The 22,656-nt window shown below is 43.3% G+C and overlaps 1 protein-coding gene across 6 annotated transcripts in view; it reads left to right on the top strand.

The window, feature by feature from the left end:
* The window catches only part of LOC141086571 (NXPE family member 2-like), a 724,795-nt gene that overhangs the window by 293,046 nt on the left and 409,093 nt on the right, over positions 1-22,656 (top strand). For 4 of the 6 annotated variants that reach the window (XM_073572721.1, XM_073572719.1, XM_073572723.1 and 1 more), the window contains exon 2: positions 8,184-8,362. The exons of the other annotated variants lie outside the window; for them this stretch is intronic. The gene's annotated coding sequence lies outside the window, so the exon portion shown is untranslated. The remainder of the gene's footprint in view (positions 1-8,183; positions 8,363-22,656) is intronic. 6 annotated transcript variants of the gene reach the window in all.

Here is a 22,656-nt window from a genome sequence, read left to right as displayed (position 1 = left end):
AAACCACCCTTGGGGGTGAAGGGGTTAATTATGAACAAGTGGAAAGCAAAAAAAATTTCAAAAGACAGATTATTTAAAAACAGATTAAAAAATCACAAAAACACAGCCATGTCGATTTTATCATTGAAACCTAATGGACCTTGAGCAGGAGTCCGAATAATCCATCCGGCCTCCTTTCTTAATAATAATTTATTTAGGTCCCCTACTTGTGCAGGCATTTTAACGATTTCAATCCCTGCAAACTGTAAAACTTCAGGATTGCCTGCAGGTTTTTTTCTTGCATGTTCGATTAGTCTCGGGACCCCTTTACCTGAGGTGATGGAGTTAAAGTGCTCACGAAAGTGTACAAATAAGGGACGAATAGTCTTTCCAATATGGTGAAAACCGCATGGGCAAAAAACAACGTATACAACGTAATTTGTGCGGCATGTTATAAAATCTTGGTCTTTATGTGAAATACCTCCCATCTGCAAATATCTAGTAGTAAGATGGAAGGAACAGAAAGAACAATTTCCGCATTTACAGTATGATTGCCTACAGGCATAATTTTTTGCAACCAATTATTAGATTCCGTTTGTACACGATTGCGAACTAGAATATCTTTTATATTTTTGGTCCTCCGGTATGTAACAAGCGGGCCCCTGGACACTATATCCGCAATTTCTTTTTCTCCCTCTAGCAAATGCCAATTCCGGTTCATCGCAGATCTAATTTGACTATCCACAGGACCAAATCTGAAATTAAAAATAAATCTTTTTTCTTTTTTATTCTGTTGTACTAGGACAGTCCTCAACCCTCTTTAATGCCATGTCCAAAACAGATTTGGGGTAAGCCCTGTCTGAAAAACGTTCATAGAGGTCCATGGATTGTTCCTTAAACCTGGTGGGGTCATTATTAATCCTTTTCAGCAGTAAAAACTGGCTGTAATTTAGGGATTTTTTCAAGAACAGCGGATGAGCGCTGTCAAAATGCAGCAGTGAATTGGTGGAAGTTGGTTTGCGATATACTTCTGTTCATAAAAAGCCATCAACAATTTGTAATAGTACATCCAAGAATTCAAGAGTCTCGCCCCCAAATTTGGCAGTGAGACTCATATTCATATTATTGGACGTGTTCAAGTGATCCACGAAATGGTGGAACGATTCCTGAAACCCGTCCCACACTATGAATATATCATCCATACATCTCAGGAGGAGTTTAATTTGCTTAAAAAACAATTTTTTGTGGAGTAGATGAATTTCTCTTCAAAAATCGCAAGGTACAGTATAAGTTTGCGAAGGTACAAGCAACGGGGGTGCCCATTGCGGTACCCACCCGCTGCAGGTACCATGCATCCATAAATGTAAAGGCATTGTGCTCCAAAACTAATTTTAATCCCTCACATATAAAGTCCACAAAATCCTCTCCATTGTCTGTGCTAGATAACGCTGTTCTCACTGCATCTACCCCATCTAAATGCGGTATTCTTGTATAGAGACTTTCTACGTCAATGGAGGTCAATGAAAAACCTTCCTGCCATGTAAAGTCTTTTAAAGTCGCTAGAAATTCACCTGTATCTTTTATTTACGAAGATATCGTTTTTAGAAGAGGGCGCAACAGCCAATCGAGATATTTAGACAATGGTTCTGTAAGAGATCCAATCCCTGCGACGATGGGCCGCCCGGGAGGATTTGTGGATTTTAGGTACATGGTACCAATAAGGCACTAATTTTTCTGCCTGTTTGCATAAAATTACGCCCTTTTCAACCTGTCTTCTGAGGAAAGATCTAAGATCATTTTTATATTTATTATTGGGATCACTTGGTAAAGCAAGATATGTGATTTCATCCGACAATTGTCTCACTGCCTCATTTACGTAGAACTCTCTAGATAGCAAAACTGCATTGAACCCCCTTATCAGCTCTTCTTACAATAGTGTCTTTCCAATCTCTGATCATTTTCAGAGCCTTTTTCTCTTTATTATTTAGATTTGAAGGCATTTTTGGATAGATAAGAGACTCAACATCTCTAATAACTAAATCTGCAAATAAATCAATAGCGTTACCCGGGGAAATAGGGAAATAGGGGGCATATATGTTGATTTTATGCCACCTGTGAAATGACTTTCTACTGATTTTATATTCTGAATTGATATGACATCTGAGGCTGCAGTCAGACTGCATAAAAAGTGCAGCATCATTTGTAATCGCACTTAAAGGTTCTTCTTCTAAACCAGTAACCATGAAGCATATTGGCCCTATGGAACATGGTTTTTCTCCTTCTAAAACTACGGTATTCCCTTTGTTGGTATTTGCAATGGTTTTGCTTAAATGCATCTTCCTAGTATGATTAAACATGTCAATTTTAAAATCAATGAAATCAAAATCCCCAGGTAAACAAAATCCCAAACCCTTAGACAGGACAGAAACAGCAGCAGCGTCCAAAGTATGGTCTGTCAAATTAATGATCTGTGAAACAGCAGGAATGTCATTATTTATCTCCAGGACAATTGCTTTCTCTTGTGGCCAAAGCCGGTATTTTTTCCTCCTCCTGCTCCCTCTCCTGGTCCTCTCTCTGTCAGTACTGGAAGTCTGCGGAATAGCCACAGTGTCCATTTCTTCATTAATACTAGAGTCCGAATCAGTGGTTAGATATTCTTTCTTAGATTTCCTACTTTTGGCCCAAGGACGCCGATTATTATTCCTTTTGGCTCCTGTGGCACCTGTATTCCCTGATGTGTGTGCAGCTTCATTAACCCGAGGTCATACAGCTGTGCCTTTGTCCTGATTTTTTTCTTCTATGATATGTGACAAAAAATGTATAATTATGTGCTTAATTGTAAAACACTGGGCAAAACTGTCACTGAAAAAGACCTGGGTGTATGGGTGGACGACAAACTCACATTTAGTGGCCAGTGTCAGGCAGCTGCTGCAAAGGCAAATAAAATAATGGGATGCATTAAAAGAGGCATAGATGCTCATGAGGAGAACATCATTTTACCTCTATATAAGTCACTAGTGTGACCACACTTAGAATACTGTGTACAGTTCTGGTCTCCGGTGTAAAAGAAAGACATAGCTGAACTGGAGCGGGTGCAGAGAAGAGCGACCAAGGTTATTAGGGAACTAGGGGGTCTGCAATACCAAGACAGGTTATTATACACTTGGGGTTATTTAGTTGGGAAAATCGAAGGCTTAGGGGTGATCTTATTACAATGTATAAATATATGCGGGGACAGTACAAAGACCTTTCTAATGATCTTTTTACTCTTAGACCTGTGACGGGGACAAGGGGGCATCCTCTACGTCTGGAGTAATAATAATAATAATAATAATAATCTTTATTTATATAGCGCCAACATATTCCGCAGCGCTTTACAGTTGAACAGTTTCAAACACAACAGTCATAAGTAACAACGTTAACAATACAATAATTAAAGCGAAATAAGACGACCCTGCTCGTGGAGCTTACAATCTACAATGAGGTGGGGGGGATACAAAGCACAGGTTTGTATTTACAATGATGTATTTACAATGACGGTCCAGCCATCTTCAGGGGGTGGGGGTTAGATGGAGATAGTGAATGGGCTACACACACACAAACATGACTTTGATTACTGAATGTGATAGGCCGCTCTGAACAAATGTGTTTTGAGCGAGCGCCTAAAACTATGCAAATTGTGGATGGTCCTAATATTTTGGGGTAGAGCATTCCAGAGGATTGGCGCAGCACGGGAGAAGTCTTGGAGTCGGGAGTGGGAGGTACGGATTAGGGCAGAGGTTAGTCGAAAGTCATTTGCAGAGCGCAGCGGTCGGTTAGGCCGATAGACAGAAATGAGGGAGGAGATGTAAGGGGGTGCCGCACTGTGGAGAGCTTTGTGGGTGAGAACAAGTACTTTGAATTGTACCCTGTAATGAATTGGCAGCCAGTGTAACGACTGGCGAAGAGCGGACGCGTCTGAGAAACGATTAGCCAGATGGACAACCCTGGCTGCTGCATTAAGGATAGACTGGAGAGGGGAGAGTCGAGTGAGAGGGAGGCCAATTAATAGAGCATTACAGTAGTCTAGGCGGGAGTGGATCAGGGCGACAGTGAGAGTTTTTGTTGTTTCCATGGTGAGAAAAGGGCGGATTCTAGAGATGTTCTTTAGGTGTAAGCGGCATGAGCGGGCAAGAGATTGTATATGGGAGGTGAAGGAGAGATCGGAGTCGAACATAACACCCAGACAGCGCACCTGCTGTCGGGGTGTTATTATGGTGCCACCCACAGAGAGGGAAATGTCAGATTTAGGGAGGTTAGTAGATGGTGGGAGCAGAAGAAGTTCAGTTTTGGAGAGGTTGAGTTTCAGATAGAGAGCAGACATGATGTTGGAGACTGCAGACAGACAGTCAGTGGCGTTCTGTAGTACAGCGGAGGTAAGGTCAGGGGATGATGTGTACAGTTGTGTGTCATCAGCATAAAGATGGTACTGAAAGCCAAATCTGCTGATGGTCTGTCCAATTGGGGCTGTATAGAGAGAGAAGAGAAGGGGGCCAAGGACTGAGCCCTGAGGTACCCCAACAGTGAGAGGAAGAGGAAGAGGAGATGAAGTGGAGCCAGAAAACAGAACACTGAAGGAGCGGTCGGAAAGATAGGAGGAGAACCAGGAAAGAGCAGTGTCCTTAATGCCTAGTGACTGGAGCCTAGAGAGTAGGAGAGGATGGTCAACAGTGTCGAAAGCTGCAGAAAGGTCGAGAAGAATGAGCAGAGAATGGTCACCATTACGTTTTGCTGTCAGAAGGTCATTGGTCACTTTGATGAGTGCAGTTTCTGTCGAATGTAGGGGGTGGAAACCGGACTGTGAAGGGTCTAGGAGGGAGTGAGTGGAGAGGTAACGGGTAAGGCGTGAGTATATCAGGCGCTCCAAGAGTTTAGAGATGAAGGGGAGATTGGAGACTGGTCTGTAGTTGTTTGTGCAGGATGGGTCAAGGGTGGGTTTCTTTAGTAATGGAGTAATGATAGAGTGTTTGAAGGAGGAGGGGAAAATGCCAGAGGAGAGGGAGAGATTAAAGATTGTAGTTAGGTGAGTTGTGACGACTGGGGAGAGAGACTGGAGGAGATGTGAGGGAATGGGGTCGGTTGTGCATGTAGTTGGACGAGAAGAGGAGAGGAGCCTGGAGACTTCTTCTTCTGTGATGGGAGCAAATGTGGAGAGTGAGCCAGGGGAAATGCAGGGAGGGATGGGAGTCACTGAACTTGGTGATTGGGAGCGGATTTCCTGACGGATATTGTCTATTTTCTCTATAAAGTGGGAGGCCAGGTCATCAGCGCAAATGTCTGTGATAGGGGCTTGTGCTTTTGGCCTGAGGAGGGAGTGAAAGGTGTCAAAAAGTTTCTTGGGGTTGTTGGATAGTGAGGAGATCAGGGTGGTGTAGTAGGTCTGTTTGGCGAGGTGAAGGGCAGAGTTATATGTCCTTAACATAAATTTGAAGTGTATGAAGTCTTCTGGTGTGTGTGTTTTCCTCCATAAGCGTTCAGCACACCTAGAGCATCGCTGGAGAAATCGGGTTTGCGATGTGAGCCAGGGCTGTTTCACTCTGTGTTTGGAGGTTCTGAGGGTGAGGGGAGCTACTTGGTCAAGGGTGCTTCTAAGAGTGTCATTGAAGTGATGTACAGCCAGATCAGGACAGGACAAAGAAGAGATTGGGGACAATGATGAGTGTAGGGAGTCTGAAAGTGTATGAGGGTTAATGGCTTGTAGATTTCTGACTGAATGGTAGGTAGGAGGGTGCTGGGGTGAGCGAGGATTTGTGAGTGTAAAGGAGAGAATGTTGTGGTCAGAGAGGGGAAGCGGTGAGTTATCTAGGTAGGAGATTGAGCAGAGCCGGGCGAAAACCAGGTCCAGGGTGTTACCGTCTTTGTGTGTTTCAGAGGTTGAGAGCTGAGAGAAGCCTAGAGAAGTGGTTAGTGATAGAAGCTGGGATGCAGATGTGGAAGTGGGGCTGTTAATGGGGATGTTGAAGTCTCCCAGGATAAGGGTTGGTAGTTCTGAGGACATGAAGTGCGGCAGCCAGGCAGAGAAATGGTCCAGGAAGTGGGTGGGTGAGCCTGGGGGCCGGTATATGACCGCTACTCTGAGGGAGAGGGGACGAAAGAGCCTGATGGTGTGGACTTCAAAAGAAGGGAATGAGAGTGATGGAACTGAGGGGATGACCTGGAAAGTGCATTGTGGGGACAGGAGTATGCCGACTCCACCACCAGGTCTATTTGTCGGTCTCGGGGAATGGGAGAATTGTAAGCCACCATGGGAAATGGCAGCAGGAGAGACAGTGTCAGAATCCTGAATCCAGGTTTCCGTGAGGGCCAACAAATTCAGAGAGTTTTTCAGAAAGTAATTGTGTAGGAAAGGAAGCTTGTTGCATACAGACCGTGGATTCCAAAGGGCACAATTGAAAGAAGGAGATGAAGGAGTGCAAGTGATATTAGTAAGATTATTAAGGTTTCGATGTGAGGTAGGGTAGGGGTTGAGGTTGGGGGATGGTGGACCGGGGTTGGGGGAGATGTCCCCTGAAATCAGTAGGAGCAGGAAGATAAAGAGCAAGTAGTTTTTGGAATTGTATGAAGATTTTATGTGCAGTGTGTTTGGGCAAGATGGGCTGAGGCTTTTTAAGAAGGTGAGAAGTGCATGGGAGCTGTACATGGGAGAAGCAAAGAGAGAGGAGCTGATGTATATGAGTCGTGATGGAGGGGGGATTGGTCGGTGAAAGTGGATTGCAAGAGAACATAGGAGGATAGGAATAAAGCAAATGGTTAAAAGGGACAGCAGAGTGAGGGTTACCTGACTCCTGTCCTGACTAACTGCCATGTAATAACTGCTGTATCCCGACGCTTATCTTCGTGACGCTTTGCTTCTGTGATGCGTGCACCCCCACATGCGTGCACCCCTATGGATGGTTCTAAATTTATAGTCCAGACTGCAGGGTCTGAAGAGATGGATTGTGGGAACTGGTTGAGGATAATTTGGCAGCTGGGGTCAGCACACCAGGGTTTTTTTTTGTTTTTTTTTGGGATGATCAAAGACATTCAGCCTGGCAACATCTATTTTAACACCTCCACCAGATAAGATCTACACTGATCCCAGTCATGGAAATGCAACAGTGAGTTTTAAGTACAATGCACCAAATGATTTATAACAAAGAATTAGCAGACACATTAAACTATGTTTCTAGATGGTAAAGCAGCAGATGACACAGCAGACAGCAAGCAGAGGGAATTTTTACCATTAGAGTCTATTGCAGCAGATGAGACAGCAATCAGAGGTGGGAAGTTGTACCATTTGAATATGTTGCAGAAGACAGCAAGCAGAGGGAATTTTTACCATTAGAGTCTATTGCAGCAGATGAGACAGCAATCAGAGGTGGGAAGTTGTACCATTTGAATATGTTGCAGAAGACAGCAAGCAGAGGGAATTGGAGTAAAGAAGGTTTAAGCATAATCACAGACGCGGATTCTTTACTGTAAGAGCAGTGAGACTATGGAACTCTCTGCCATATGATGTTGTAATGAGTGATTCTCTACTAAAATTTAAGAAGGGACTGGATGCCTTTCTTGAAAATTATAATATTACAGGGTATATACACTAGTTTCCTTAATATTGCGTTGATCCAGGGAGCTAGTCTGATTGCCGTATGTGGAGTCGGGAAGGAATTTTTTTCCCCAATGTGAAGCTTACTGTTTGCCACATGGGTTTTTTTTGCCTTCCTCTCGATCAACATGTTAGGGCAGGTTAGGATAGGATATGGGTTGAACTAGATGGACTTAAAGTCTCCCTTCAACCTTAATAACTATGTTACTATGTTACATAGGATAACACAGGAGGCACCGCGACTGCTGAATGTAGATCACATTGAAACTACTGTATATACAATATGTAGTTGATATTGCGCCTGCTCTACACACATTATATAGACAATACTGCTCTACTATATAATATTTGAGCTTATTTTAGGATACTCAGTGGTCACTAAATCAAAATTATTTTATGCATTTATGAATTATGCATGGAGATGAATTAAGATCGATGGTAAAAGGTGTTTATCATGCTTGGAGGTCTCAGGATAAGATATGGATGGGTTAGAAAATAAATATGTATACATATTTAATCATAATATATGTAATATATCATACTGAGCTCAATTCTCACCTGTCTTGTTCCCTCCCTCTAGTTCTTCTCTCTTCAGCACCTCCGGCACTGGCTAGGCCTTAAGCAACGTCATAACACTGCATGATCACAAGTCACTGGCACGACATCTTGACATCTTGAGTCAATCGAGACATCCAGTGCTATAGACACCGAAGAGTAAGGAAAGAAAAGGAGGTAGTGGAGGACCTGCAGGGAGTTGAGGTAAGGAGGAGCAAGGGTAATGTAATATTTTTTATTATATTAACCATTTCCCAAAGCTGAAAATGATGCAAATATTTTTAATTGTGAGCTATAGAATTTTTGATAATGTTTGCTCTATTCTTTCCACTATTTCTAAATTGCATCCACTAATAGGAGTTTGCTTCATTTTTTAGTATAGCTTGGTTAACACCAACAGTGGGTTTTTTTAAAAAAAAAATAGAACTTTTTGATCTTAATTTCATATCCAGTTGACCAGATCATTAAATGCTCACTAGGTCAAAAATGGATTTTGTTCTCTTTTATGATGGTACCAATTGATGCTAGCTCCCTGATGTGTCTAACTCTGAAGCTTCCTGCTTTCAATCACTTACACATCTGGATTATTGTTGTTTTTTGCCATAATGGTACTGTTCGTAATTACCTGGCAGCTATACAAATGGTAACGATAAACAACCTTGATACTAACCACTCAATTTACCGCAACCCAGAGTTTGCAATAGTCTTCACCCGCTAACCCTTGCGCAGGGATTGGGATTTACACAGGGGCTGAGGCAATAGAGTTAGCTAATATTTAGTTATACGAGCTGGGAAGAATAGTCAAGTAACTAGATCAGAACCAGAAGGTACAAGAGGGTATAAAATCATCAAGTAAGAAAATATTCAATAAACAAGTCAAAGTGAGAATCAGGAATATTCCCCAAAATACAGAAACTTAAATACACCCAAAAGCTAGTTAGCCTAAAAGTGGCAGTGGGGACTGATTCCCAGGGCTGCAGGAGGAAGAAAGATAATCTAGCTAGAAATTACCTCCAATGCCTCTGGGCTGACAGAGACACAAGTCCCAGGAATAAAAGAGGGCTACCAAATAGTTGCAAAATATTCAGGATTGAGAGTCCTCAGTAGTTGATACCTTTTCATGGCTAACTGAAAAGATGGTAACACATTGAAAGCTTTCGAGACTACTCAGGTCTCTTCATCAGGCTAGACTAATACAAATTCTGAAGTCACATATTTATGCACAATACAGCCTAGAAAAAATGCAATTTCCTTTTAAAACCGTGTGGGGGCATCACAACACAGAACTAGACCCCAATCAGAAGACAATAAAACATCCGGACTCCTTATCTATGAACTGGTCCAATGTTTATATTTATGTTTCTCCCTCTCCCATATTGATAGTTCTGCTTCACGTCACTTGTCTTATCTATTGCATTTTTTCTAGGCTGTATTGTGCATAAATATGTGACTTCAGATTTTGTATTAGTCTGGCCTGATGAAGAGACCTGAGTAGTCTCGAAAGCTTGCAATGTGTTACCATCTTTTCAGTTAGCCATTAAAAGGTATCAACCACTGAGGACTCTCAATTCTGAATATTTTTCTATCTACTGGCTAACACGGTACAAAGATATATATCTTTCCTGTATCAAAGAGTTGCAGTAATTCAACCAAAGATCAAAGCAGGAATGGAGATTTAGAGTGGCAGAGGCACAGTTTTACGGTCTATCTTGGAAAGTAGTAGTATGCTGAGACTTGGCCCATGGCACTGGGATTTTTGTCATAATTTTAGTTATGCTGAGGGGTTGAAAGTTAAGGGATGGTCCAGCTAGGTTTGTTTCTGGACTGTCAACCTTAGTTTGGTTTAATGTATAGATATATTCTTTCTTCTTCCCTACCAATTTTTCATTGTTACTCTATTTGGTGTTATAATGCTTGGAATACAATTTTTATTTTCGTTTTCCTGCCTTGTTTTTAATGATACTATAATTGCTGGCTTTCTTTTTTGTTTTCCTTGACAGAAGGATTATGAGCTGGTGTCAGATGCACTAGCTGAGGGTTTACCTTGCTCCCTTCACCAGCGGGAACTTTTAAAGAAGGTCATATATGACTGATTATTATTATTATTTATTTTTATAGCACTATTAATTCCTTGGTGCTGTACATGAGAAGGGGTTACATGCAAAATGCTAATATAAAATACAGCGAAAAAGCTAATATTGACAGACTGGTACAGAAAGGAGAGGGCTCTGCCCTTGAGGGCTTACAGTCTTCAGAATAGTGGGGAAGGACAGTGAGGCAGTGGGTTTCGGTAGCTCTGATGGTGGTGAAGTGGCAGCTGGGTCATTACAGGCTGTAAGCTTTCTTGAAGAGGTGGGTTTTCAAGTTTTTTTCTGAAGGTTCCAAGTCTGGTGGATAATCAGATGTGATGAGGCACAGAATTCCAGAGGATGGAGGACACTTGGGAAATGTCTTGGAGCCAATTGGGTGAGGAACGCATGAGTGTGGACAAGAGAAGGAGGCCTTAGGGAGACCATAGGTTGCATGTTGGAAGATATCGGGGGATTAGTTCTGAGATATATGGTGGAGACTGATGTGTTGTGAACTATCTCGATTTGACTTCTGAGTCGGGGCTCCCTCTGGTGGTCACTGTGGGTAGTGGAGCTGGCCGATGTCTGCCACCTGACGACGATGATTGGAAATCAGGGGTTACTGACTGAAGTATTTAAGTAAGCAGGCTTCATTCAGTGGCTGCTCGTGATTAGTTTTCTTCCTGTGCATTCTGAGGTCTGCTGTCTCCTGCCTGATCCTGCATTTTTCAGTTAAGTTGTTCTTTTGCTAATCCTTTGCATCTGATCTGGTTTTGCCTCTTTTTGCTTTGTTGTTAGGGTTTAGCGATCTCCCTGCTGGGGCAGTGCTGGACCCCACTCCATATGTTACAGCTTGTGTCAGTTTGTTCAGTCCCCTGTTACATTAGTCTCTTTTGCTTTGCTGCCAGTTCATACCATAATGCTGCTATAGTGGGGGAGAGGTCGTGAAACCTCAGTGCTTTTTTGTTCATCAGACGTGTTGGATTTTTAGGGTTTTTGCGTGATTGCAGACAGTGTCTTTCCTTCCCTATCTAGTCAGTTTGTGCCCCATCATTTGCTCAGTCTATTTTCTGCCTGCGTTTGTGTCTCATCTTGTCTCACTGACAATATATGTTTGGGGGCTATCTATTCCTTTGGGGTTCTACTCCACGGCAGTTTAGATTTCTCCTTTCTTGCTTTAGGCTTAGTTAGCTCTCCGGCTGTGCCGAGGCATCAAGGGCATCGTAGGTATGCCCCATGGCTATTGCTAGTTGTGTTGTTTGGATTAGGAGTCTGCAATCCGCTAAGTTACGAACCGTTCTGGTTTTCTGGTGGCCTAGCCATTTCCTGCCATCCTCCTCAGTGACCAGTTCACAACACAGATGGCTTTGTAGGTCAGTGTTAGCAGTTTGAGCTGGATACGTTGGGCAATTGGGAGCCAATGACTGGATTTGCAAAGGGGAGAAGCCGAGGTGTAGCATAAAGAAATGGATTAGATGGACAGCAGATTTTAGAATGTAAGTCCGCAAGGACAGGGTCCCCTCCCCTCTGTACCAGTCTTTCATTGTAAATTTGTTTACTGTTAAAGATATCTATAACTTTGTATGTAACCCCCCTTCTCAAGTACAGCACCATGGAATTAATGGCGCTATATAAATAATAATAATAATAATATTATTAATAATAATGATAATAATTTTAAGGATGGACTGGAGAGGTGCAAGAGTGTTATCTATAGAAGAGGATATTGCAATAGTCGAGGTGGGAGATGATGAAGGCATGCACTAACATTTTAGCAGATTCAGGGTTGAGGAAATGACAGATTCTGGAAATATTTATGAGTTGGAGGCAGCAAGAGGTGGCAAGAGCTTGGATGTGCGGTTTGAAGAACAGGTCAGAGTCGAGGGTTTCTCCAAGGCAGTAGACTTCTAATGCTTCTGAAAGTCTGATGTCATTAATTGGGAAACATAGATTGGGTAGGGGGGTTAGATGAGATGAAGGAAAGATGATGAGTTCAGTTTTGTACACATTGTATTTTAGGAAATGAGAGAAGAAAGAGATTATGGCGGATAGACACTCTGGAATTCTGGACAGCAGGAAGGTGACACTTGCAAATCACTTGAGAATATGGAGAAAAAGCTACTGACCAAAATGCAGGGATCACTGCAAAATTACAAATTTTATTGGTAACAAAAAGACAACATCCATATAAAAACATTTAAAAAGTCATACAATGACATGAAACTATCACAAAGGCTTATAGTAAAGCACAAAGAGCTCCTTCCAGTAAGTGGACATACATAAAAAAGGCTCTAGAATATATCACATACAATAGCATGCCTGTAATGAAGAAATGTTCAGAGATGTAATACTAAACATAATGATCCACAAGCTCCCCCTTTGTAAGTGGCATTATATAGGGATTATGCAGGCAGGATTTAATCTTGGTCATTTTAGCCTCTTGGCTACACCATGATTGCTATACTTTTCATCTATGCTCAGTACCCTATGGTGTTTATTCTCATGGCTCAGTTGCTTACATTTGTTATTACTTGCATTCATTATTGTACCATAGTCTATTTGGATGGATTATTCAATGGATGTTTAGTATTACATCTCTGAACATTTCTTCATTGCAGGCATGCTATTGTATGTGATATATTCTAGAGCCTTTTTTATGTATGTCCAAAAATTACTGGAGGGAGCTCTTTGGGCTTTACTATAAGCCTTTGTGATAGTTTCATGTCATTGTATGACTTTTTAAATGTTTTTATATGGATGTTGTCTTTTTGTTACCAATAAAATTTGTAATTTTGCAGTGATCCCTGCATTTTGGTCAGTAGCTTTTTCTCCATTTTCTCAGTTTGTGTTTATACTGACTGCTGGTTGATCCGCATATCTTATTCAGTAGTGCCCTCCTGAGTTTTTACATATATACTTGCAAATCACTTGGCACTCAGTTTGTGAATAAATGTAAATAATTTTTAATTTACAGTCCAAAATTTTGCATACAGATGCTTCTGTCTATATCAGACTTTCATCATTTCATGAATTGCAATCTTTGTCTCCAAAAGGCTTAAACAGGTCAATTGTTACCACCCACCTTTCTTGTCTCCCTTTTTCCTCATAGATTGTAAGCTTGCGAGCAGGGCCCTCATTCCTCTTGGTATTTGTTATAATCTATGTGATTATTGTTATTTGTTATGCTGTAATATCTATCGTCTCTACAAGACCCCTCTGAAATGTAAAGTGCTGCGGAATATGTCGGCGCTATAGAATTAAAATGTATTATTATTATTATTATTATTATTATTAAACAGGGACTATGATCTTCAATCATTTATGTAATTGTCAACTATAAATATTTTTACACTGATTCCTTCTATATAGTCTAAATAGTCTTTTACATTCATGGTTAACATTGTGATGTATTACTCTGCTTTGAACAAAATTCCCATTTACATGTTGAAATATCATATTTTACATCATCAATAGGTTCACTAATGTGATTCTTATTCTCATATCTAAGAGCCAGATGAAATTTCCCACATCCTTACTGCCCTTCTAGGACTCAATATTATCACTTTCCTGTATATCATTACGATGTGATGTGATTTCTTGTGTTATGATTGGATGCTGACATCACATCCCGGGGCGTGGCTTATCCTGCCTCGATAATATACTCCTATTGGTGGAAATGCCGTTCCTGGTCCTGCCCCTTCCCCTTTCCTATATTCCCTTTTAATTATCTTCTGATAGTAGTGCTCACCTCTAACTAAGGGTATATACCGCTTTCATGGCGCTGATCCTGTTCCTGGGTCACATGCAATCTGATATGTTTCCTCCATATGGCACCCACTCATTCAGTCTGCTATTTCATTTTGTGTGTGCCATTTGTCTTACCTTTGATCTTTCACATCTCACACTGTCCATACTGGATAATCTGCCCATCTTGCTGACCTTTTTCCTGTAGTTCACGTGCAGTCTCTTAGGTTTTTCTTATACAGTATGTCGTGCTGGATCTCCCTTTAGATATTTACCAGTATAATACCTAGGAGTATATGATGTTGATGAGATTTATCTCTGCAATCTTGATGAAAATATATGACTAATAAGGAGAACAAGAGTTCAAATATGCTAAAAAATCTTTCTAAATTTTATTTAAACACAAATTGCAATCAAGATTGAAAAACAACAAATTACTGTTATGTACATCCATGCACAAATCAGTGATTAAGTTCCTAGGTACAGTACAGACCAAAAGTTTGGACACACCTTCTCATTCAAAGAGTTTTCTTTATTTTCATGACTATGAAAATTGTAGATTCACTCTGAAGGCATCAAAACTATGAATTAACACATGTGGAATTATATAATTAACAAAAAAGTGTGACACAACTGAAAATATGTCTTACATTCTAGGTTCTTCAAAGTAGCCACCTTTGGCTTTGATTTCTGCTTTGCACACTCTTGGCATTCTCTTGATAAGCTTCAAGAGGTAGTCACCGGAAATGGTTTTCACTTCACAGGTGTGCCCTGTCAGGTTAAATAAGTGGGATTTCTTGCCTTATAAATGGGGTTGGGACCATCAGTTGTGTTGTGCAGAAGTCTGGTGGATACACAGCTGATAGTCCTACTGAATAGACTGTTAGAATTTGTATTATGGCAAGAAAAAAGCAGCTAAGTAAAGAACAACGAATGGCCATCATTACTTTAAGAAATGAAGGTCAGTCGGTCCGATAGTTTTGGTGGTAAGTAAGTCATTAATAATTTTGGTTAGGGCAGTTTCGGTGGAGTGGCAAAGATAGAAACCAGACTGTAGGTTGTCAAAGAGTGAGTTAAATGCAAGGTGAGAAGAAAGTTCAGCATGGACATGTTGTTCGAGGAGTTTGGAGGTGAACAGGAGCATCGATATGGGACAAAAGCTGGAGGTTGGGTCAAGAAATGCACAACAATCATTTCACATTTGAGGGGTCTATTACCATTAAATGCACGGCACAACGATAAGTTCCAAGGTCAAACCGACGTATCCAAATTTATTTATGGGTGTGTTTGAGGATTTATTTATTACCAACAATGTTTGGAATAAACACATGATCAAGCGGTCAGAGAGATAGGAAGAGAACCAGGAGAGAGCTGTGTCCTTAATGCCTAGTGACTGGAGCCTATGGAGTAGGAGACGGTGGTCAACAGTGTCGAAAGCTGCAGAAAGGTCGAGAAGAATGAGCAGAGAGTATTCATCGTTACATTTTGCTGTCAGAAGGTCATTGATCACTTTGATGAGTGCAGTTTCAGTCAAATGTAGGGGTCAGAAGCCAGACTGTGAAGGGTCTAGGAGGGAGTGAGTGGAGAGGTAACGGGTAAGGCAGCAGTAGACTAGGTGCTCCAAGAGTTTAGAGATGAAGGGGAAATTGGAGACTGGTCTGTAGTTGTTTGTGCAGGATGGATAGAGAGCAGGTTCCTTTAATAATGGAGTAATGATAGAGTGTTTGAAGGAGGATGGGAAAATGCCTGAGGAGAGGGAAAGATTAAAGATTGTAGTTAGGTGAGTTGTGATGATGACTAGAGAGAGAGACTGGAGGAGTTGTGAGGGAATGGGGTCAGTAGTGCATGTAGTTGGGCGAGAAGAAGAGAGGAGTCTGGAGACTTCTTCTGTGATGGGATCAAATGTGGAAAGTGAGCCAGGGGAGATGCAGGAAGGGATGTGAGTCACAGCACTTGGTGGTTGGGAGCGGATTTCCTGATGGATATTATCTATTTTCTCTATAAAATGGGAGGCCAGGTCATTTGCACAAATGTCTGAGATAGGAGCTTGTGCTTTTGGCCTGAGGAGGAAGTGAAAGGTGTCAAAAAGTTTCTTGGGGTTGTTGGCTAGTGAGGAGAACAGGGTGGTGAAGTAGGTCTGTTTGGCGAGGTGAAGGGCAGAGTTGTAGGTTCGTAGCATAAATTTGAAGTGGATGAAGTCTTCTGGTGTGCGGGTTTTTCTCCATCGGCGTTCAGCACTTCTAGAGCATCTTTGGAGAAATTGAGTTTGCGATGTGAGCCAGGGCTGATTTACTCTGTGTTTGGAGGTTCTGAGGGTGAGGGGCGCTACCTGGTCAAGGGTGGTTGTAAGAGTGTTGTTGTAGTGATGAACAGCCAGATGAGGACAGGAAAAAGAGGAGATTGGGGACAGGGAAGATTGTAGAGAGTCTGAAAGTGTTTGAGGGTTAATGGCTTGTAGATTTCTGAATGTGTGATAGGTAGGAGTGTGCTGGGGTGGGCGAGGATTTGTGAGCGTGAAGGAGAGAATGTTGTGGTCAGAGAGGGGAAGCGGTGAGTTATTTAAGTAGGACATTGAGCAAAGCCGGACAAAGACCAGATCAAGGGTGTTACCGTCTTTGTGTGTCGCAGAGGTTGAGAGCTGTGAGAGGCCGAGAGAGGTGGTTAGTAATAGAAGCTGGGATGCAGATGTGGAAGTAGGGTTGTTAATGGGGATGTTGAAGTCTCCCAGGATAGGAGTTGGTAGTTCTGAGGACATGAAGTGCGGCAGCCAGGCTGAAAAGTGGTCAAGGAAGTGGGTGAGCCTGGGGGCCGGTATATGACCCCTACTCTGAGGGAGAGGGGACGGAAGAGCCTGATGGTATGGACCTCAAAAGAAGGGAATGAGAGTGATGGAACTGGGGGGATGACCTGGAAAGTGCATTGTGGGGACAGGAGTATGCCGACTCCACCACCAGGTCTGTTTGTTGGTCTCGGGGAATGAGTGAATTGTAAGCAACCATAGAAAATGGCAGCAGGAGAGACAGTGTCAGAATCCAGAATCCATGTTTCAGTGAGGGCCAACAGATTAAGAGAGTTGTTCAGAAAGTAGTTATGCAGGAAAGGAAGCTTGTTACATACAGACTGTGGATTCCAGAGGGCACAATTGAAAGATGGAGATGAAGGAGTTAAAGTAATATTAATTAGATTATTTTGGTTTTGATATGGGGTAGGGTAGGGGTTGAGGTTGGAGGATGGTGGACCAGGGTTGGGGGAGATGTCCCCTGAAATTAGTAGGAGTAAGAACATAAAGAGCAGGTAGTTATTTGAAATGTTAGAAGTTTTTTGTTGAATGTGTTTGGGCAAGATGGACTGAGGTTTTTCAGGAAGGTGAGAAGTGCATGGGAGCTGTACATGGGAGAGGAAAGAATAGAGGGGCTGATGTGTATGAGTGGTGATGGGGGAGGGATGGGGCGGTGAATGTGGATGGCAAGGGAACACAGGAGGTTAAAAATAAAGCACATGGCTAAAATTACAGCAAAGCGTGGGTTACCTGACTCCTGTCCTGACTAACTGTCATGGAGTAACTGTCTTGCAAGATGCTTAGCTAATGCGATGCTTTGCTTAATGCGTGCTGACCCCTCACTTGCTTGCCCCTTAGAGTTAGTCTACATTTATACCCCACTACAGGGCCAAGAGAGAGGGATTGTGGGAGCTGCTTAGTTATAAATTTGCAACAGCTGCACTGCACCTCTTGGTGTGCAAAAGATGATCAAAGAGCCAATCCTGATTCCATCTCTATGCTAAAACACTTCTCCTGAGATAACATCTCCAGTGATTCCCCCCCATGGATATACAGCAGTACAAGCCCCTTTACATTTAGCGATGCATCAGCGATCCCGACAATGATACGACCCGGTCAGGATCGCTGGTGCATCGCTAATTGGTCGCTAGTGAGCTGCCACACAGGCAGATCTCACAGCGACATTGCAGCAATCTAGCGGACGATACTTACCTTTCAGACGCGGCGATCCTGACGTCCTCCCGCCCGCATCCACGCGTCGCTCGTCGGCACCAGCAGGAAGCACAGCAGGAAGTGCCCGATGAGAAATGGAGCTGCACGATCAGCGATGGACAGCGGGGGAGCCGGTTGGAGGTAAGTATCACACATAGCGATATCGCAAGCGATATCGCTGCTGCGGCACCAAGTCGATGATGCTTTAGCGATATTTTTAGAGATATCGCTATGTGTAAAACCACCTTAAGTCCTGAGAACAAGGTAAGGGCTCATACTCACTTGCGAGAGACTTGCACAATTCTTGTGTGAGTCTCTCGCATGAAAACTCGGCACTGCCACCGGCACTGGGACCGGAGCGTGCGGCTGCATAGAAATATATGTAGCCGCACACTCCGGTCCGAGTTCCAGGATTTCATGCGAGAGACTCACACGAGAATCGTGTGCGTCTCTCACAAGTGAGTATGAGCCCTAACAGATGAATTATAGCAAAGAAGTTGGATAATATGGTTACCATTCACACTGCTTGCTAACATTGAATGGAGATACATGCAGGCTGGTGCAGATCAGAAGTTGAATCATAGAATCATAGAATCATAGAATCGTAGAGTTGGAAGGGACCTCCTGGGCCATCTGGTCCAACCCCCTGCTAAAAGCAGGATTCGCTAAATCATCCCAGTCAGATGTCTGTCCAGCCTCTGTTTGAAGACTACCATTGAAGGAGAACTCACCACTTCTCGTGGCAGCCTGTTCCACTCATTGATCACTCTAACTGTCAAAAAGTTTTTTCTAATATCTAATCTGTGTCTCCTCCCATTCAGTTTCATCCCATTGCTCCTAGTCTTTCCTTGTGCAAATGAGAATAAAGTTGAGCCTTCTACAATGTGACAGCCCTTTTGATATTTGTAGACAACTATTAAGTCTCCTCTCAGTCTTCTCTTTTGCAAACTAAACATTCCCAAATCCTGCAACCTTTCCTCATAAGACAGGGTTTGCAGACCGGTCACCATTCTGGTCGCTCTTTTCTGAACTTGCTCCAGTTTGTTGATGTCTTTTTTAAAATGTGGTGCCCAAAACTGGACACAATATTCCAGATGAGGTCTGACCAAAGAGGAGTAGAGGGAAATAATGACTTCACGTGATCTAGACTGTATGCTTCTGTTAATACATCCTAGAATTGCATTTGCCTTTTTTGCTGCTGCATCACACTGTTGACTCATATTCAGTCTGTGATCTATTAGTATACCCAAGTCTTTTTCACATGTGCTGTCACTTAGCTCTATTCCTCCCATTCTATATATGCTTTTTTCATTTTTATTGCCCAGATGTAGTACTTTGCATTTCTCCCTATTAAAAACCATTCTGTTAGTTGCTGCCCACTTCTCCAGTTTATTTAAATCTTTTTGAATCCTCTCTCTCTCTTCTCTATTATTAGCTATCCCTCCTAGCTTTGTGTCATCAGCAAATTTAATCAGTTTACCCTCAATTCCTTCATCTAAATCGTTGATAAAGATGTTGAACAATACAGGGCCCAGGACAGAGCCCTGTGGTACCCCACTTGAGACATTCTTCCAACTGGATGTGCAGCCATTTACGGCCACCCTTTGGGTCCGATCACTAAGCCAGTTATGAATCCACCTAACAGTTGCCTTGTCCATTCCATACTTAGTCATTTTTTCAATAAGGATTGTATGAGAGACTTTGTCAAATGCTTTGCTGAAGTCAAGATATACTATATCTACAGCATTTCCTTGATCCACCCAATCAGTGATACCGTCATAGAAGGAAATTAAGTTAGTCTGACATGACTTATTAGTAGTGTTGAGCATTCCGATACCGCAAGTATCGGGTATCGGCCGATATCAGCGGTATCGGAATTCCGATACTTAATTCCGATACTTTTTTCATATCGGATTCCGGGATCGGAATCGGAATAGGAAGTTCCCATCATGCTATGAGCCTGCTTGCTTTGATTAAGCCAATGGGAATCCTCCGAAGTGTGGGCACATCCTGTTAGGCATGTAGGCATGTTAACTATTGGCATGGCTGTGATTGGCTGCCGAAATGATGTCATGATGCACTATAAAAGCCACCGCAGCCGCCATTTCTGGTCACTCTGCTGTGAATTCAGTTAGGGACAGGCTGCTGTAGAAGACTGTGAGGGACAGTTAGAAATAGCGATTCTAAAAACAATATTGTGCTTTATCCAGGCTACATAAACCACCACTGTAGCTTGCTTTTCCCTAGCAGCGCTGTTTTCACAGCTGTCTGCAAGGGCTGTGTGAGTGCAGCTCACGCTGTGGAGTGGGTCCTGCAGCCACGTCAGGCTGTAGGCCACCCAGTGTGATCACTGCTGCCTCATACATCTTTTATTTTTTGAGCTGCATTTTTTAAATAATTTCAATCTAGTGTGCTTCCATCCGTATCCATATACGTTGGTTGCAAACACTAGTAGTAGACAGCGGAGCCTTTCTGCAGCCTTTCAGTGCTAGTGTCCACTTTGCTGCACTGTTCACGGCTGTCTGAGAGGTCTCTGACTGTGTGTGAGTGCAGCTCACGCTGAGTAGTGTGTCCTGCAGCTACGTCTGGCTGTAGGACGCTCAGCGTGCGTCACTGCCTCACACATATTTTTATTTGAGTGCAGCTCATTTTTTCTTCTATTAGTGTGCATCCATCCGTCTCCATCTACGGTGGTTGCAAACACTATATAGGAGTACACAGCGGAGCCTTTCTGCAGCCTGTCAGTGCCAGTGCCCACTTAGCTGCACTGTTGACGGCTGTCTGAGAGGTCTCTGACTGTGTGTGAGTGCAGCTCACGCTGAGTAGAGTGTCCTGCAGCTACGTCTGGTTGTAGGACGCTCAACGTGCGTCACTGCCTCACACATATTTGTCTCTGAGTGCAGCTCATTTTTTCTTCTCCTATTAGTGTGCATCCATCCGTATCCATCAACATTGGTTGGTTGCAAACACTATATAGGAGTAGATAGAGGAGCCTTTTTTTCTGGCTTGTGCCCTGCCGGCGCAGCCAGATTAGTATTACCCAATTTTTTTGGAGCCTCATCTTTTGCATTGTAGGTTACCTGCCTGCATTGTAATAGCTCCAAAAAGTTGGTGATACTATCAGTTTCAATTCTTTGTTCTCATACTTTGAGTTTGTTTCAAACAAAGAAACCACATAAAAAGTTCACCAAACACTACATTTTGAACTTGTGTAGGCCACATCAGCTCCTATTAAAGTCTAGTCCACACACACACACTTCATAAAATTAGTGTTTCTTGTACCTGTAACCAGCTGTTCAGGAATAAGCACACTAAGGCCCCCCTTTGTCCTTTTTTGCCTATCTTAAGCAGTCTTGCAAGATGAAGAAGGCAGGGAGTAAGGCGCGGGGGCGTGGGCGTGGGCGTGGAGTTTCAGCAGGGAGAGGACGTGGGGATTCTGCAGGGAGAGGACGTGGGGATTCTACAGGTAGAGGACGTGGGGATTCTGGGCCTGCTGCGGGCACCAGTGGATCAGCATCCCCCAGTTTTAGCAGGCAACAGTCCTTTATGCGCAGCTTTGTAGGACCTCAACGTACCCCACTGCTGCGGGAGGAACAAATTGAAGCCGTTGTCGGATGGATGGCAGCTAACGCATCGACTTCAATTACTTCCGCATCCTCTCAGGGTCAGAGCACCGAAGAGCAACCATCTGTCTCTTCACCACCTGCCAAAGTGCCCAGGCAGTCAGAGAGACATGGACAGGAGCCATCACAATCTCTACTTCTGTTCTCGGAATCTGTTGGCTTGGAAAGAGGGGGCCAGCCAAGCAGCATTCCTGAATGTGAAGAAGAGGGAGTATGCAGTGATGCGCAACTTCTTTGTCCCTCTGAATCTGAAGAGGCGAGTGGGCCAGTGCCTATGGTCAGCACACCTCAGTACGCATCAGATGATGACGAGACTCAGTTGCCACTTTCTGGTGCGTACGGTGCTGGCGAGACAACCCCGGAGAAGCAGCTGTTTGAAGAGGGGAGGGAAGATGATGAGGTCCTTGACCCATCATGGCGTGAGCAACAGGAAGGTGGTGGGAGCAGCTCGGAGGAAGAGATTCCCCTACCGGCCAAAACAGGAGGCAGAGGGAGGGGGAAGACTTGGTTGCCTGTACCCTCCACTTCGGCACCCGTTAGGAGCATTCCTCCTTCCAAAGGCAAACCGGGCGCTCACAAGAGTTGCAGTGCGTGGTCCTTTTTTGACACAGTTGCAGATGACATTTGCTTTGTCAAATGCAAGCTGTGTCATCAGAGAGTCAAAAGAGGGAGAAATGTCAGCAACCTCAATACCACAAATATGTGGAAACATGTGCGCACCAAGCACGAGTTGGAGTTGCATAGACACCCTCAAGACGTAGGCCAACGTACAGCACCACCTACCACCTCTTCAGTTCGTGTTGGGCCCTCTTCCTCCAGCTCACACACTGCTGGTTCGGCTTCCTCACAGGATCGCCAAGGAAGAACCTCTGCCACTGTTGTCCGGAGACCCTGTCAGATTCCACCCATAACAGCACGTTCCCATCCATCACAGCCATCGGTAGCACAGGCATGGGATAAAAGGCGCCCTTACTCGGCAAACCATCCCCGAGCACAGTCTCTGAATGCTGGCATTGCCAAACTTCTGGCAGTTGAAATGCTGTCATTCAGGCTGGTGGACACTGACACCTT

Source organism: Dendrobates tinctorius, unplaced genomic scaffold, assembly GCF_039654945.1.
Source record: "Dendrobates tinctorius isolate UK_male_01 unplaced genomic scaffold, ASM3965494v1 ptg000032l, whole genome shotgun sequence".
Taxonomy (NCBI): Eukaryota; Metazoa; Chordata; class Amphibia; order Anura; family Dendrobatidae; genus Dendrobates; species Dendrobates tinctorius.
Note: the sequence above shows the minus strand (reverse complement) of the source record. Positions and strands in the feature narration are given on the sequence as shown.